Below are 6080 nucleotides of genomic sequence, written 5' to 3'. Positions count from 1 at the left end.
GGAGAACATTGATGCTATTGGCTCATTTCTTATTGTAAAAACTTGTGTTAACGTCTAACAACAGATCTAATATGTTTGAGAATCAATGAAGATGAGTATTTAAGTGAAATGATAACTTACCTGCTGTACGCAGACTCTGTATCTATAGTCTTACCTGCTGTACACAGACTCTGTATCTATAACCTTACCTGCTGTACACAGACTCTGTATCTATAACCTTACCTGCTGTACACAGACTCTGTATCTATAACCTTACCTGCTGTACACAGACTCTGTATCTATAACCTTACCTGGTATTACTAGTGTAGTGTTTATTTATCTATCACCTGTACATACTGTACATAATCCTATCACTCAATATACCTCCAGTTAGTTATGAAGGCTGACCATAGACATATAATAAGTTGTTTTAGAGAGTGTATGAGGAACAGGCTAATTCTTAATCGCTGTCTGTCAGCATCAATAATATAAGAAATAATCTTTGCTTTATTTTGTGTTTTTCTCTTTTGAGCAAGACAACAAAACCCATGTTGTATTCTTTTTTATAGCTATACAAATAGAAACCAATTGGGACAACCATTATTTTGGGTGTTGTCATTGCTGAACAAGAGGACACAACTACTGTGGTTAATATGCAATTTTCACTTTTATGATAAACACATTGTTAAACTTTTCTATTTAGATTATTTAGTTTATTCAAAATGAATAAAACAAGCAGCCACCTTGATAGCAGAGATGAAGAAAAGAGAGAGTTTTATTGTAGATATTCATCAGGAGCAGCTATAAAATCTTAATCTGTATATAAATATCAAAGTTTGTGTGTCTGTCTGTCATTCTGTCTGTCTGTAGCGATTAGTATCTAACAATAAAGAATTCGTATCACAGAAGATTTGGTCTCAGAACCTCCCGTTCACTAACCAATAAACTAACTTATTGAGCTACACGAGATGCAATGGATTCATTGGGTGTTATGAGTCATTATCTAGGTTAAAGTACGCATAGCACTCTGTGTTACGGCGCAACGTCACTCAAGCTTGCTTTCACAGCTCTTATTAGCAAGTTTAGCAATACTAGCTTACTCAAATTAGCCATTGGCAATGCGCCAGGCTAATGGTAAGTGGTAGACAATTGCATTACCTGCCACTGTTTATAAGCTGTTTTTAATATCCGTGCAACACCGGAATTCGGCCAGTTAGTCTGATATAATAGTATCAAGTGTTCATTTTTAGATCGCTTACTAGCTTTGGTCTTGTTGGCAATGCTTATGGCAGAGAAGTTATCAATGTTAACATGCAGTAGTGATGATTGAGAGCCAGTGATATCCTTGGATAATTGTCAGTCATGCTGCCTCTATTGCTGCTATGTGTGCTGAAATACACTCTGCCTCTTCAGTCAAGAAAGCTATTGTATTATGTTGCTCCCTGGTTCTGGTAGTTGATTGAACCATTACAATCTGTACTATAATAAGAGCCGTGTCCGTCCTGCTGAAGCCATGTTCAGAGCGTTAGGAAAAAGACTACCTCACACAGGAGTCGAACTTGCACATCAGATTCAAAGCAAGAATGATACCACTACATCACTCCACCTTACCACTTCATTGGATAATCATGCACACATTAATCACTCATGACAATCTCTCACATTGCATGTGGCTAGCAAGGGTACTAGTAATTAATGAAATGCATCTCTACAGTCATGAGTATAGCTGTGGGTTTGTAATAAACATAAACCATACTAACAACAATAAATTGGTATAGCGTGTGGTCTACCAGTCTGCTGACACAATCCTTCACCATCTTTACATTGACAGCCATGAGTGTAGCTGTCGGTTTGTGATGAACATAAACCATACTAACAACAATAAATTGGTATAGCTTGTGGTCTACCAGTCTGCTGACACAATCCTTCACCATCTTTACATTGACAGCCATGAGGGTAGCTGTCGGTTTGTGATGAACATAAACCTAAATAAACATAAATATGCGTTTGTACCTAGTCTTGTTGTACTTTCTCAACAGCTAATCTATGTACACCTGATGAAGTTTGAGCGCTCCATCACTAGACTCAGGCTGAATAGCTAGACAGAACTTTCATCTTGGAGGGAAAGTTTATGTCAGACTGGTTGTTCAAGATCAGGACTAGGTCGTCTACATATACAGCAATAATAGTCTGGATTCTGTAGTGTTGATGTGAGTAGATGCATTGATCAGTATACGATTGTTTGAATCCGATTGACTTGAGATGTTGAGCTCATATATAGAACATTGTAACTTACATACCAGGAGTTCTTAGGTAGTAGATATGAGTGCTTCAGGTTGCTACATATGGTTCTTCTAAAATGTCACCATTGAGAAATGCAATATTGCCATTCACTTGAGAATTATCTTATCTTGACTGACAGCGTTAGCTAGCTGGTGAGCCACATGTAGATTTGTCTTCTCATAACCACTACTGTAGATCTGAGCAAAAACCTTCGCCAAGGCCCTAACCATGAACCTTTAGATTTTATCATCTAGACCTTGAGTAGGCAACCTTTTTGGGCATAAGGCCACTTTTAAATGGTAATTTCATAAAAGGCCCCCATCACCCAAGTCCTATAACTTTTAATGACCAGTGCAGGCAAAATAATGTTTACCTCCCAATAACACCATTTTTCAGAACATCAATGCTCATAGCATGAATTCTCAGATATTCCTTCAACATTATAAAATTTTAGAAATTTATGGAAATTGGAAGTAACTCAACTTTGTCCAGTTATTATAATGGCTTTATTTTTCATCTTTAATTCTCCTTGAATGCAAATAAACATGAATTAGTACACATAAAAACAACAAATAAGATATTGTCAGCATGATGACAGCAGTCCCTGTTTACACACGACTCCTTTAATGAGACACTTAGCATTGAATGTCATCCATGACTTGAGTGTACCATGGCGTAATGTCTGTAGTAGAGAGGGGAAGAATGTCATTGATGTGCTCATCTGTGAGCCTTGTTCTGTATTTATTTTTTACATAATGCAGTTGAGAGAAGAGTTGTTCAAACCTGTACGCGCTTCTAAACATGCTCCTAATTCATGCCGCAAAGGCCTTCAGTTGTTGGTATTTCAGACAGGGAAGCATACGATAGGCATGAGTGAGATCTTGGCCAGAGTTATACAGCGATGAGTAGATGAGATCATTTCTAAGATCAATCACTTCTAGTTGAAGATGATGTGGAATGTCTTCTACAATTAGCACCACTGAGAACAGACAGAGATCTCTTTTTATATTCTTAAAGTCATAAAATCTGGCTTCAAGTTCTTGCTTTAGCTCACTCACAGCGTCAGCATACGTGTCTAGATGTGGTTCCCTTGGCTGATCACAAAGTGTTGGAAAGCTTTGTACATTAACGTTGTCCTCTCTCAACTGTTATTCCCACATTTCAAGTCGACCATGAATAACACCAACAGCCTGATACATGTCACTAATCAGCTGATTTCCACTTTGCAGTATGGTGTTGAGTTCATTAAGGTGCAGCATCATATCCACAAGAAAGACAAAGTCATTCAAATATTGAACATCATAAAACTTGGGCAGCTGTTTCACTTGCAATCTATAAAATTCTATTATCTAAGTTTGCAGGTTGAAGGCTCGGAGTGACATCTTTCCCTTTAATAACCAGCAAACTTGAGCAAAATATTGAATATCTTCAAATTCTGATTTGATACCATTGTGAAACTGGCGATGTCTCAACCCTTTCTGTCACAGATAGATGACATAACATGACATTGTTGATAATACTTACAACATGATCCAATTTCATTGCCTTAGCAGCCAGGTTTTGCTGATGTAGTATGCAGTGGAATTGTAAGGAAGTGGATTAATCTCATCTTACCTAAGCTCCTCCATTAGCAAACTGCCGAAACCATTAACACAGCCAATCATAGCCGAGGCTCCATTTGCTGCTATGAAACAACATTTGCTTTGATCACAATTTTTCTGCTCTACCACTTTCCATATTTTGGCAAACACATGTTTTCCTGTTGTATGACCAAATATGTTACACAGAGCAAACAAATCTTTAGCAATATTGAGCTCTTTGTCTACTCTGCGAATAAAGACAGCTAGCTGGGCTGTATCTGATGCATCTGTCGTTTTATTGAGTGCAATGGAATATATTGTAAACCTTGCAACTTATCTTGTAGCTGTCGCTGCACATCCCAACTCAAAACTTCAGTTCAACGAACTACCGTATGATGGTAGAGAGGTGTAACTTCAAAAGTTTTCTTGGTTTTTTCATCAGAGCATAAAACATCACTTGTATCATCAATATCCTCTTTGATAAACTCCCCGACTATAAATGGCTTTCCACACTGGTTATAAATGGCTTTCCACATTATGGTTTCCATAATGCCCCAGCATCACATACAATCAATGTACAGTCATATTCCAACATACACACTTAATGCATTCCGGAGCCGAGATCATGTGTTAGTTGCCTGGTATCTCAAAGCTGCTTTTTCTATATAAAATAACTAAATACAAATTAATCTGTTCTCATCCTCTGAAAAAAACACCTAAAAGCAGAATATTACACTGAACAGTGTATTTTTACCACCTAATTCACCATCTTTGCTCATGAAGTAACAAAAGCATTTTATTGCAGTTTATAACCTAATAAATATATAATATTATAATGGAAAGTACCAGTTTATAACCCCTAAATATATAATATTATTATGGTAAGTACCAGTTTATAATCCCATAAATATATAATATTATTATGGAAAGTACCAGTTTATAATCCCATAAATATATAATATTATTATGGTAAGTACCAGTTTATAATCCCATAAATATATAATATTATTATGGAAAGTACCAGTTTATAACCCCTAAATATATAATATTATTATGGAAAGTACCTGTTTATAACCCCTAAATATATAATATTATTATGGAAAGTACCAGTTTATAATCCCATAAATATATAATATTATTATGGAAAGTACCTGTTTATAACCCCTAAATATATAATATTATTATGGAAAGTACCAGTTTATAATCCCATAAATATATAATATTATTATGGAAAGTACCAGTTTATAACCCCTAAATATATAATATTATTATGGTAAGTACCAGTTTATAATCCCATAAATATATAATATTATTAGGGAAAGTACCAGTTTATAACCCCTAAATATATAATATTATTATGGAAAGTACCAGTTTATAATCCCATAAATATATAATATTATTATGGAAAGTACCAGTTTATAACCCCTAAATATATAATATTATTATGGTAAGTACCAGTTTATAATCCCATAAATATATAATATTATTATGGAAAGTACCAGTTTATAATCCCATAAATATATAATATTATTATGGTAAGTACCAGTTTATAATCCCATAAATATATAATATTATTATGGAAAGTACCAGTTTATAACCCCTAAATATATAATATTATTATGGAAAGTACCTGTTTATAACCCCTAAATATATAATATTATTATGGAAAGTACCTGTTTATAACCCGTAAATATATAATATTATTATGGAAAGTACCAGTTTACAACCCCTAAATATATAATATTATTATGGAAAAAACCAGTTTACAACCCCTAAATATATAATATTATTATGGAAAGTACCAGTTTACAACCCCTAAATATATAATATTATTATGGAAAGTACCAGTTTACAACCCCTAAATATATAATATTATTATGGTAAGTACCAGTTTATAACCCATAAATATATAATATTATTATGGAAAGTACCAGTTTACAACCCCTAAATATATAATATTATTATGGAAAGAACCAGTTTACAACCCCTAAATATATAATATTATTATGGAAAGTACCAGTTTACAACCCCTAAATATATAATATTATTATGGAAAGTACCAGTTTACAACCCTTAAATATATAATATCATTATGGAAAGTACCAGTTTATAATCCCTAAATATATAATATTATTATGGAAAGTACCACATAAAGTACTTACCATCGAGACAGATGATAGCTGCTAGCAGCAGGGTGTAAGAGACTTGACACATTCGGTACTTTTGTGACGCTACGTA

This window comes from Watersipora subatra, chromosome 8 (assembly GCF_963576615.1).
Source record: "Watersipora subatra chromosome 8, tzWatSuba1.1, whole genome shotgun sequence".
NCBI lineage: Eukaryota > Metazoa > Bryozoa > Gymnolaemata > Cheilostomatida > Watersiporidae > Watersipora > Watersipora subatra.
Note: the sequence above shows the minus strand (reverse complement) of the source record.